Here is an 11979-nt window from a genome sequence, read left to right on the forward strand (position 1 = left end):
GGACACATAAAGAAGGAGGAAGTCGCCATCAGTTCTCAGCAAAAGAGACAAAAAGTGTGTTTCATTTCACATTTAACACAGTGCTTCTTCAAGCCAAACTAGAACACTTACAGATGGCACTTTGGTTTGGTTTCCACCAGCTTTAAGCCATCCATCACTTGTGGGCAGCAGGGAGAATTGATCTTCTCAACATGGTGTTGATAGCGAATGACTTCAGAGACAACTTCCTAATCCTGCATGGGTCACAGCTCTGTGAGGACCCAGGTAAATAACTCACCTCCTTGTCTCAGCAACATTTACATCCTAGAATCTCACTGGAACCAGGATCTGAAACCCCCTAAGTTCCCTCCATAACACTCCCAAGTGTTATCCAGTCCACATCTGACCACAGCCTGCCACAGGGATCTTACCACCTGCCACACCACCTGTTACAGGATGGCCTGTGAACCACCCTCAGATACTCACATGTAAGGCTCAGTGTGCTTCCTGGGGTCAAGGTAGGGTTTGCCAAATAAAAATACAAGATGCCAGTTAAGTTTAAATTCAGATGACAACAAATAATTTTTTATTGTATGTATCAAATACTGCATAGGACATGCTTATAAAAACAAATGATTTTTTGTGCCCACACATTAGGCACAGAATGTGTGTTTTTGGGGTCCTCAAGTAGCATTTTCAGATTACACAAATAAAAATAGAGGACACTCAGTTAAGTTAAATTTTGGGTAGTTTTTTTAGCACGAATATGCCCCAAATATTGCACGGGATATACTTAGACTAACAAAAGCTGTTTGTTATTTTCTGAAATTCAAATTTAAATGAGTGTCCTGTAGTTTATCAGCAGTGTTCCATCTCTGACAAGTCTCCTTGTCTTTCTGACACTCTTTGGTGGAGGCAGGACGGCACAAAGAGCCCCAGACTTGGTTCAAATCCCTGCTTCACTACTCATGAGCCCTGTGACATGGCAAGTCACTTAACCTCTCTAAGCCTCAGTGTCCCATCTCTGAGATAAGGCTCTCCTCCCAGGGTGGCCATGAGCATTAAATGAATCAGTGCAGACAGAAGAGCCAGCGCCCACCTGGCCTGGCACAGACCCTGGTTCAACAGTGGCCTTTGTGCCCTTCTGGTTTCATCTATATCTTTCGAAGTTTGGTTGCCAGAAATTAACACAATAGTGTGGTCTACCCCAAGAAGAGAAGCAAAGAGAAGGCATTCTCAACCTACGGGACTAACTTTCCCCTTCTAGGGACAAGTGAGGCTTAGACTGTGGCCAGAGGATGCAGCTCTCTGCAGCTCTGAGTCCACGGAACTCATCCTTCTCAGACAGGACGCTTGGAGGGGCCATCCCCATTAGTCCTAGTGGCAGATCCCCACTGAGAAATCCTAGCTGAAGGCATTTGCTGAGGAACAGATGGGCCGGGGTGTGTTGGGGAGGGAGTGACCAAGGTGGGAAGTACGAAGCAGGCTGTATTCAATTCTGCATGGAGGGCCCAGCTCTGAGTGGCCTGGAGTGTGCAACTCACACTCTCCCAGGATAAGTGCCATGGATGAGGGGACAGAGAGGAGAGCCACCTTGACCTATCTCCCTCTGGCATTCAGATACCCTCTCTCTGCAGGCAGGTGGGAGAACCTTGGCACTACCCACTCTCTGGCCGGTTCTGCTCACTTCCTGCATACCTCCTGGGCCTCCCAGCCCCTGAGCACACTTGGGTCAGCTCTTTGGGAGGTATGGAAGTGGGGAACCTGTGGCCTCGAGGCCACATGTAGTCTTTTGGATCCTTGAGTATGGCCTTTTGCTTAAATCCAAATTTTATAGAACAAATCCTTTTAATAAAGGGATTTGTTCTGTGAAGTTAGAATTTGGTTGAGGGGCTACACTCAGGGGGGATCTGGAGGGCCACAGTGGCTTTGAGGTTGCAGGTTCCCCACCCCTGTGGGAGGAAATTAGTCTTTTGAAAGGATCTATTTTGAGTACCCCTGACTGAGCTCACCTCTAAAGTAGGAACAGAATGAATGAATGGCCTTGGCTGAAGTGAAAAAGCCAGGTGGCCTAGGCATAAGATTTCTGTATCCAGGCTAGCTGAAAAGTGAGAGCTGCCCTATGTTGAAGCCACACTGGCCTTCCTTCCTACGAACTGGGTCTTCATTTAAAGTTAGGGGCTGTTAGGTTCTTTCACCAGGCTGGGGTTGGGGATTGGCTAGTACTTCTCTCTCTGGCTGGGTAGGTCACTGGAAAGCTTTGGCTTCTAATTTTTCACAAACAGCCACCAGTACACCCTCCAGTATGCTGTGACACTCCCACAAGACAGAGAAACTGTCAAAAGTCCTCCCTAACAATCATCATCCGATGTGTTCTTTCAGGTGGGAATTTTATTTTTAAAAAACTGCAATTTGTAGCATGACTTCCACAGACTCTACTGAACTAAATAAGACATCTAGGGAGCCCCTTCCCTCCTCACCCTGACCCCGCCTTGGACAGGGGAAGGGTGGCCTACATGGGAACCACCTTCCTCCCATGCCATTCTTGGCTCACCTCCTGCTTCTGGTCCCTGGGATGGTGCTCAGGACACGTGGGGACACCAGTGTGGACTGCAGCTTCGAAGGCTTCATGTGCACAAACTCTGGCCCCTACCAATAAAAACAATTCTCACTAGCAGAGCATTAAGCCCCAGGCCCTTAGCAGTATCTTAAGCACAGCCACCCAGACCAGAATGCCACCTGCCAGTCACTCTGTGTCTTGCTGCAAGGCTCCTAACCGGCCACAGGGCCTGTGGGTGGTCACTATGGGGGAGGGAGCTCTCAGAACTTCTCTCAGCCACTGGGCACCTGTAGATGCCAGGTGAGCAGGGCCTGCACCCCTCCCATGGGCCGCAGAGGAGGAGTCAGCTCACACCGCCAGCCAGTTGCCCCTCACTGCTCTCCATGCCCCAACCTTGGTGCATTTCCTTCACTGCACCTAGCACTGCCTCAACACTCACTTCCACTGTGTGCTGTCTGCTCCCCCAGCAGAAGGCAAGCTCCCCCTGGTCAGGACAGTAGGGACTAGAACAGTGTCTGGCCCACGGTAAGCCAACACTTGCTATGTGCTAAATGACTGCTGACCAAGCAACTTATTAGGAAACTCAGGAGAGCAGAAACTCCAGGAGGCTGCTTTCTTAGCCCTCTACCCAAGGGTTTCTAAAGTATAAACCTCCCTTTTAACCTTAAAATCTTTTTCTAGTCTACACGAGAGTATTTATACATTTAATATCCATTAACTAAGACTAGAAAACAACCAATAATACCAGGAGTTCAGTATTGCTTGAAAGCAAAATTATGTAAGTCACAGTGCATTTGAATACACATATTACTTAAAATACATTGACTGGGAGTTAAGAAAGCATGCCAGAGTGCAAAAAAAAAAACCTTTCTAAATTTTAAATAAAACTCTATGCTGAAAGGCAAGCCAATTATATAGATTCGAAGCATCAAGATATAGCAGTAAACAAAAAAGACAAGTTGCATGATTGAGTGTAAGATTTGTTAAAAAAATTATCTATATGTGAATGTACATACTCATATACACGTACAAACACACACACATATGCAACGCATAGAACAAAATCTTGAGAGGATAAAGTGTTTTCTTTATACACTTCATGCTTTAGAAAAATGACCGCAATAAGCATGCATTTTTAATAAAAATAAAATATAGCAAATGCCATGTACCACTGCTCTGGTGTTTCTACTTCTGCTGTTTAATTTTTTTTCTACCTTGCTCTTTTTTTTTTTTTTGAGACAGAGTCTGACTCTGTAACCCTTGGTAGAGTGCCCTAGAGTCATCATCGCTCAAGCAACCTGAAGCTCTTGAGCTCAAGGGGTTCTCTTGTCTCAGCCTCCAGAGTAGCTGGGACTAAAGGCATGTGCCACCATGCCTTACCAGCTTTTTTTTTTAATTTTTATTTTTACTTTTTTTATTTTGAGGTAGAGTCTCACTTGGTCACCCTTGGGAGACTGCCACGGTGTCACAGCTCATAGCAACCTCAAACTACGGGGCTGAAGTGATCCTCTTGCCTCAGCTTCCCAAGTAGCTGGGATGACGGGCACTTGCCACAATGCCTGGCTAGTTTTTCTATTTTGGGTAGAGATGGGATCTCACTCTTGCTCAGGCTGGTCTCCAACTCCTGAGTTTAAGCAATCCACCCATCTTGGCCTCCCTGAGGGCTAGGATTACTGGTGTGAGCTATTGTGCTGCACCCGGCTGTTCTGCCTCACTACTTCTAACTGCAGTTCCTTTATCATTTTTAAAACGGGGGAAAGGATGATAAATATTACATTTTCTAGTCAGGAAAAAAGTGGTGAACTACCAAACTCAATGTCTACCTGAGTCTTTAGTAAATATATAGCATTTCTGTCTTCATTAGGTAGTTTTTATCCAGTTTTAAAAAATAACTAAAGTGTAAAGAAAAGCATGGAGAATAAATAACAAACACCTGTTCGCATACATGTTAATGGTTTTGCTAAACTTCCCCAAGTTTTTTGTTTTGCTTTGTTTTAAGGAAATAAAATGTTACAAACATGGCTGGAACTGCCCTGTGCCCTTGCCTGGCCCTACCCCCTGCCATCTTCAGAAGTACCAGGTTACTGTACTTACACTACACCTGATATAATTCTTTTGACAGAAGCAGCCGCAGGCAGTGTAGGAAGGTGGTTTTTCCTAGATAAGGCAGAAAAGACTGGGAAGGTGAAAGGCAAGCTTGCCCATGGCCTGGAAGAAGCACTGTGCAGCGGCAGATGCCGCTGGGGGTAGGAGGTGGGGGGTGGGGGAAAGCCTAGGGTGGAAGGAGGCACAATATTTAAGCATGTACCTTTCTTCCCATTTGGTCTATAGTAAGAAAATTCACAAGTTACATACTCACTCAAGTAGAAAAGCCATCAAGGTAATCTGGTTAAAACTTAAGACAGATTGGGGACTGTTCTCCAAGTCACATCCTACACAAGCCAGCCCAAACCAGGAAGACCACACACCCTGGGTTCTTCTCCAAATTCCCACTGCCCTAAGGTCCCATACCTCCACATTTCACAACATATAACCCTCCTCAAACATGAGGAGGTGTACATTTGCGTATAGGTTTAAGGACAAAATAACCTAAAAATAATTATTTATCCAGTTCATCAAGGTCATTTGCATTTCTGGAGGAGAGAGTATTCCAATAAAATAGGCGCCAGGGATACGACAGTGAATCCTAAACCAAACATGCACACAGAGCTCTTGCCCTCCCAGAGCTTGCAGTCTAACAGAGAGACCCTCCTAACTCAAAGAATCCACCTGAGAAGTAGACATGGTGCTCAGAGGGACACAGTGCTATGAGAAGAAAATACAAGGAGACATGGCCTGGGCATAGAGGTTGGGGCCAGCACAGGTGCTAAGGTGACGGGCCAGGGCTCCCAGCCAGGAGAACAGGCTCTGGAATAAAAAAAGGAAGCCCGAGGGGCTGGAGTTTCTGGAGTATAGTCAGAGATGAGGCAGAGCAGGTGTGGGCCAGACAAGCACAGGGCCTCATAAAGCTAAATTAAATTCCTTAAAGGAATTCAGTGTTTCCTTGCAAGCAATGGAAGCTGCTGAAGAGAGTTTGACATGAAAAGAGGGGTGGCAGTGTCATGATATGATTTAAATTTTGAAATTTTTTTCTAGCAGCAGAGTCAAAGATGGAAAGAGCCAGTGTTCACTCAGCAATTGCCGGGTCTCAAGGTCATTTGCATTTCTGGAGGAGAGAGTATTCCAAACAGGTACAAGCAAACCCAGCTAGGAGATCCACATCACCAAATCATGGTGTCCCTCAAAAACAGCGAATGAACTAGTAGGATCCACGGTATCTGATTTGGAGGCGGGGGGTGGTGGTGGTGGGGTGGTTTGATGAATCCTAAAGAGCAGTGTGTCCAGCCACTGCAGTGTAACTTGCCTTGCGATTACATGCATTTTGACTCCAGATAGGCACCTGATGGTGTCTGGCTTTATGTCTAGGCAACAGATCCCAGCCCTGGTTGGATGTCAGCAGGAAGCTTTTAATAAGTATATCGATTCCCTGGATGCCAAGAACACCCCAACCAAGACAACACAAACCTCCAAAGGTGGTACCTGGGAGTGTTTCATAGCTTTAAGCATGAGTCCAAGAAATGGCAGGGACTGAGAACTGTTGGTCCAGGCCCTAGCCCCTCTTAAATTTTAATGAACGCGTGAATCTCCTGGGGATCCTGTTAAAATGCAGATTCTAGGCATTCTAGCATAAGTGCCATTCTCCCACCACCTCCTTGTATATTAAGGAAAACTGGCAGCAAAAACCCATCTAGTTAAGGAGAGCCTATTGACACTCTGAATTACATGTGTTCTGAATAAACAGCTTAAAGAGGTTTAATTAGAATCTAAGACCTTCCAATGCTGCCCCCATCTCACTCTTTTCTAGCCCTCTCATTATAAGCAACTAGACTGTAGAATGGGGATTTGTCTGACCTTGGGAAAAAACATAATTTGCCTCATTTTTTTAAACAAAAAGAAAAGCATTCCAAATTTCCTTAGCCCCAGCTCCTGTAAGCCTGCCCCATTCTCTGCACTATTTCTTTGAACAGAGATGTTTGCCATGGGTTTTACTTTCTGTTGGAGGATGACACCACCAAGGGAGCTATTTCCATTTGCAAGGGTAATGTGGCCTTCCAAGAACAGTCCTTCCTCAGGGCTCTGCTAAGGGCTGCGGCTTTCCCTACAACCAGATGACAAATGGCCTTAAAAAACCCTCTTTCATGTTAACATGGATGGAGCTGGAACATATTCTTCTTAGTAAAGTATCTCAAGAATGGAAGAAAAAGTATCCAATGTACTCAGCCCTACTATGAAAGTAATTTATGGCTTTCATATGAAAGCTATAATGCAGTTATAACCTAAGAATATGGGGTAAGGGGAGAGAGAAGGGAGGGAGGGGGGAGGATGGCGGAGGGAGGGTGATTGGTGGGATTACACCTGCGGTGCATCTTACAAGGGTGATTGGTGGGATTACACCTGCGGTGCATCTTACAAGGGTACACGTGAAACTTAGTAAATGTAGACTATAAATGTCTTAACACAATAACTAAGAAAATGCCAGGAAGGCTATGTTAACCAGTGTGATAAAAATGTGTCAAACGGTCTATAAAACCAGTGTATGGTGCCCCATGAGCGCATTAATGTACACAGCTATGATTTAATAACAATAAAAAAAAATACCTGGCATTTTGTGTAATTAACTGCCCTTTGTTCAAGGAGTCAAGATAACTCCAATGTGCCTCCCGTGGGGATGGCAAGCCTGAGCCTGCTGTGTATCCCCTCTGGCCGTGGTATGGCCTGAGGAGAACCCGCCCCCGCCCCCTTTCCTACTTCCAGTCATTAAATGGCATTTCACATGTCAAGATGTCAGGATCTCAAGCCAGGCCAGAGGGTAGGCGGCTCTCAGAAACCCCACAAGGCAGAACTGAAAGGTAAGGAACCTAAGACCTTATGGGAATAGCAGGATCAGGGAAGAAAAAAACCTACAAGAAGCTCTAATCTTTTTTTTTTTCCTCTATCTTTCTAAAATGAAAAAAAATAGCACACATTTTACATGTTTGTAATTACTAACAATGGGTATGTTACTATTATCATCTTTGGATGCAAACCCACCCTTCCTCCCCTGCATCTTGAAAAAGATGCTTGTAAATTCATTTTGCTCAGCTGCCAATAACATTCCTTCCTGCCAGCGGCTTTCTCTCCCCATATTTGAGTTGTCATCCAGAAGCACAATGCTTTTCTTGCTCTGCTGAAGAGTTTGACTCCCACCCACCAGGCCTCACTTTTGATAGGCACATTCACTTATTAAAGGTCCTGAAAAGTCCCATGGTAAATAAGCCCATTTCACTCTGTTTAAATGGCTTTTTTCCAGACATTCATTCATTCAGCAATATTAAACAAAGTCCTCCTCTGAGCAACACATGTTCCCTGCTCTCATGAGGCTTCTAACTGACGGGCCATAAACAAACAGAGCAATGAATGTATATGACGAAGCCAGGGGACAAGTGCAATGGCTGATAATAAAAAAAGGTGTGGGGATGACCTAGGGAAGAGGCAGACAGAGTGAGGGAGAGAACCATGCAGACCTCTGGGAAAAGGCCTCGGAAGGGGTCTTATGGCAAGGAAGCCACAGTTCCTCAGGCAGAGTGGAAAAGAGGGGAAGGGGGTGGATCAGAGGAGTAATGGACATGGAAACCTCTGGGTTCACAACCCCATCATACAACTTCCCCCAAGGATCACATGTCCTTTGCTCAGCTTTTAAGATATTCCTTTAAAAGATTCCCAGACACTAAAGGAAACTGCCTGAATAAAACCTGGTAATGCATACAGGAACTGGTAACCCTCAGAGAACTACAGGGAAGAAGGCAACTAACCAGTCAGGGCTGGAGCAATGGGGACATTTTACCATTAATCCTGTTGTATTTCCTGAACCATAACATGCCCTGTTTTCCCGAAAATAAGACAGTGTCTTATTTTCAGGGGACATCTTATCTTTCCTGTAAGTAGGTCTTATTTTCGGAGGATGTCTTATTTTTGGGGAAACAGGATATTACCCAGTCAACAGAATGATTAAATTACAAGCTAATAAAGCAAAATACCACATATGAACTTATCTATGTAGTAGAATTATAGATAAAGTTATATTACATGTCACTGAGATTTTTAAGTTCACGGCAAGGGTTTCTCTCAATCTAAGTTCAGAACTTTTCTTTGTCTTCTCCATCATCGTCCTTACAATTTACCACCTTGGAATGACCAATCACCCTTAGGCAGAAGAATGAAAACACTCTAATCTCTATCCAGTGAGGAATACATCTGTAGATAAAACAGATTCTCTTGAGCAATAATAAAAATATACAGCCAACACATGTACAGACTCACTGCATAACTGGCTTAGGTCTCAGCAGGGACTAACTCATAGAACCCCAGCCTGACAGTGTGCTCCCATTATTATACTAGAGAAAACCCTTCTATGTGTATACTCCTATTTGAGAGTTATCAGTTCCCTAAAATCTCTGTACAAGCAAGAAAGGAGGCAGTAACAACACTGACACGGGCACATTAACTGGGGAGCTCACATTCTCCTTCACATATCTTCTGAGGCCTGGGGTCACATTTCCTTGCTGTATTTGCCCTGACTGGTCACTGTATGGGATAATTTAAAAAATAATAAGCATCATTAAAAGTTATAAGGTCAACTTACTTAGCACACCTTGGTTTTTACTTGGGAGACAGTTAACCAATTTGATTATTCAAGCCTATTTTGCAAAACATGTCTCCTATGTGATATATTGGGATTTCTTGGTAAATGAATAAATATTTTAAGTGTGCCAAAAGAGCTAGCTGTTTAAAAGACTTTCATGTAACTGAGTGTGAAAAATGTTGTTTGTAGCAAAAACCATCAAATCCAATTATACCTGTTCTACATGTTTGATATAGGTAAAGGATTCCTATATGAGATTAATTTGTCCAATAGAGTATGTTCTTAGTTTTATATTCCTTCAACTTTTAGCACCTGGCAATTATAGCTAAGTGTCATATAATGGATAAATAACTAGAAATAAGCCACATTCATGGAATTAGATTCCTGATTGAAGAAAGTTAGCTAGCAAAATAAACATACAACTCATTTAACATGTAATACAGCCCAAGCCGGCTGGGATAAAACCATCGCAATCTAACTGTACTTTCCTTTATTCTAAGAACTCAGTGCTAAATTAAAAGCAATTTAATGTTATGTAGATTCAAAGATTAAGCTTCACACAGTCGGGCATTGCTTACGATGGGATACATTCTGAGAAATGAGGCATTAGGTGATTTTTGTACTTGTGTGAACATCACAGAGGTTTGTACTTACACAAACCTAGATGCTACAGCCTACTACACAGCCAGGCTACATGGTACAGCCTATCGCTTCTGGTCTACACACCTGTACACATGCCACTGTACTGAATACCATAGGCAACTGTCACACAATGGTAAGGATTTGTGTTTCTAACATAGAAAAGGTATAATAAAAATACAGCTTTATGATCTTATGGGACCACTGTCACATGTGGCCTGTCACTGACCAAAATGTCATTATACGGCACATGACTGTACTCACATCCAGATTTTTCCAGATCTGTAGCAGAAGCAAATGAATTCATTGATTTCTGCAATCTGTAAGGTCCTGCATTCACCTCTTTCCTGTTTCTATTTCTAGCGCTCTCCCACCTTTTAAATGAATAACCTCCTCAACCATTTCAAAAAATGACTAAAATATAAACAGCAAGTTGCTCATGATATTTACTAATTCTTTCCTTTCTTTGTTCTGTTTTGCAAGCATTCCAATTTTCATTTTAGGGAAGGAAAGTAAAATTCTTTCAGGTATTTGAGATTCTATTCTTCAGTGACAAGAGCAAAGATGGAAAGAAAAATCTTTCCATCTTAAAATTTTAATTCTGAGCCAAGACACACTATGCCCTAATTATACTGGGAGGGACGGGAAAAAGAGCCCTTCTCTCTTTATGTCTTTTCTCAGTCACTGAAAACAGTAGAGAAGTAGATGGCTGGTGATCAGCAAGCTGGAGGTAAACTGAGCTGCCTAATTTTTAGAGCATCTGAGTCGTTTCTGACTCTGGCAGTCAAAACGGAGCAATGTACTAACCTAACTCCTCATGGCCCAAAGCCCCAGACTTTGGTGTTTCGGACAAAAAAAGAAAAAAAAAAAAAAACCTTTATGACAGTCCGGCCGCATAGCTAACCAGAACCTGGCTGTGCTGCTTTCTGTTCACTGCCCAGCCCTTTCCTGCCAGACTTGGAAAACCTGGCTCACCTTCCCAGCCAGAAGTGCAGAAATTCATGCCTCAAACTCCAACTCCTGACAGGCCTCCTGACAGTGAAAATCACAGTCTGAGAGCACTCTGGCTCCTGCCTAGCAGGGAACATGCATTTCCAACTCCGCTGCCTTCCCCTCGCACCCACCAAAGCGGTGCTCCTCCGAAGGGCTGAACACGTTCCTCTTCCCTGCCTTCTCTCTTTGAAAGCTCATTACACCCGAGTGAAACATTTTCTTCCTTTCTCCGCCGCCAATTACAAATGCAAATTCTCAGGCAAGGAAGAAAGAAGTGAATTACAGGATGGCCCCAGCATCAGTAACTCCGCGGATCACGGCATCCCTGTGCACACCTTATTGCATAATTAACGAGATGAAGGCTCTTCCCGTTCATCCCACGAACTAGGGAGGTCCTTAAGTCGCCGAAACACCTGGATGTGGCTCTCCAGGAAAACACGCGTCTCCCATCTCTCAGTGCACCCAGGGGTGAGGCAGGGGTCCCCGCGGCATGGAAACCCACCCACCCCGCGGGTGCCCAAGCTCACCCTCCGCGGTCCTCAGGCTTCTCCCGCGGCCTGGGCGCCCAGCTCCGCGCGGGCCTCACCGGGCCTGTGGGCGAAGCGCGCGGGGCCCCGGCGTCCCGGGAGCGCGGAGGCCCGCCCCGCCCCACGCCGCCGGCGGTCTCTGTGCGGCGGCCCGCCGGGCCCGGGGATGTGGCGGCGGCTGCGGCGGCGGCGGCAGAGGAAGTAAGACGGCCGGCGCGCAAGGCCGGCTCCCGGGGGCGAGGCCGCCGCCGCCCCTCGCGGCCCCCGCGCGCCTGGCTGGCCGTGCGCGTCTCCGCCTCCCGCGCGCGTCCCCGCCGCGTGTCCCCGCGCGCGCGCAGCCCTACCCGCCCAGGGCCCCCGACCCGGTCCCGAGCGCCGCCCTCCGCCTCCCCTCCCCTGAAAACGCGATCGCTCTCGGGAGTCGCCGAGACGTGCGGCCCAACCAAGTCCCGCCCCGTCCCCACCCGGAAAACAGGTTTGCTATTTGAGAACGAAAAAAGCCCCGAACTTGGAAAAATGTAAAAAGTTGATAAATTATTTTTATTAAAAATTTAGAACTT

At 45.5% G+C, this 11979-nt stretch overlaps 1 protein-coding gene across 7 annotated transcripts in view; it reads right to left on the bottom strand.

The window, feature by feature from the left end:
• The window catches only part of CHST10 (carbohydrate sulfotransferase 10), a 36045-nt gene extending 24329 nt beyond the window's left edge, over positions 1 to 11716 (bottom strand). Inside the window, exons 1-3 of one of the 7 annotated variants that reach the window (XM_053589758.1) lie at positions 11420 to 11713; positions 2534 to 2628; positions 112 to 233 (exon numbers count right to left, since the gene is read on the bottom strand). The gene's annotated coding sequence lies outside the window, so the exon portion shown is untranslated. Of the gene's footprint in view, positions 1 to 111; positions 251 to 2533; positions 2629 to 11419 lie in introns of all 7 variants that reach the window. The other 6 variants (XM_053589759.1, XM_053589760.1, XM_053589761.1 and 3 more) reach the window with 6 other exon arrangements.
• Between the last annotated feature and the right edge of the window lie 263 nt (positions 11717 to 11979).

Source organism: Nycticebus coucang, chromosome 4, assembly GCF_027406575.1.
Source record: "Nycticebus coucang isolate mNycCou1 chromosome 4, mNycCou1.pri, whole genome shotgun sequence".
NCBI lineage: Eukaryota > Metazoa > Chordata > Mammalia > Primates > Lorisidae > Nycticebus > Nycticebus coucang.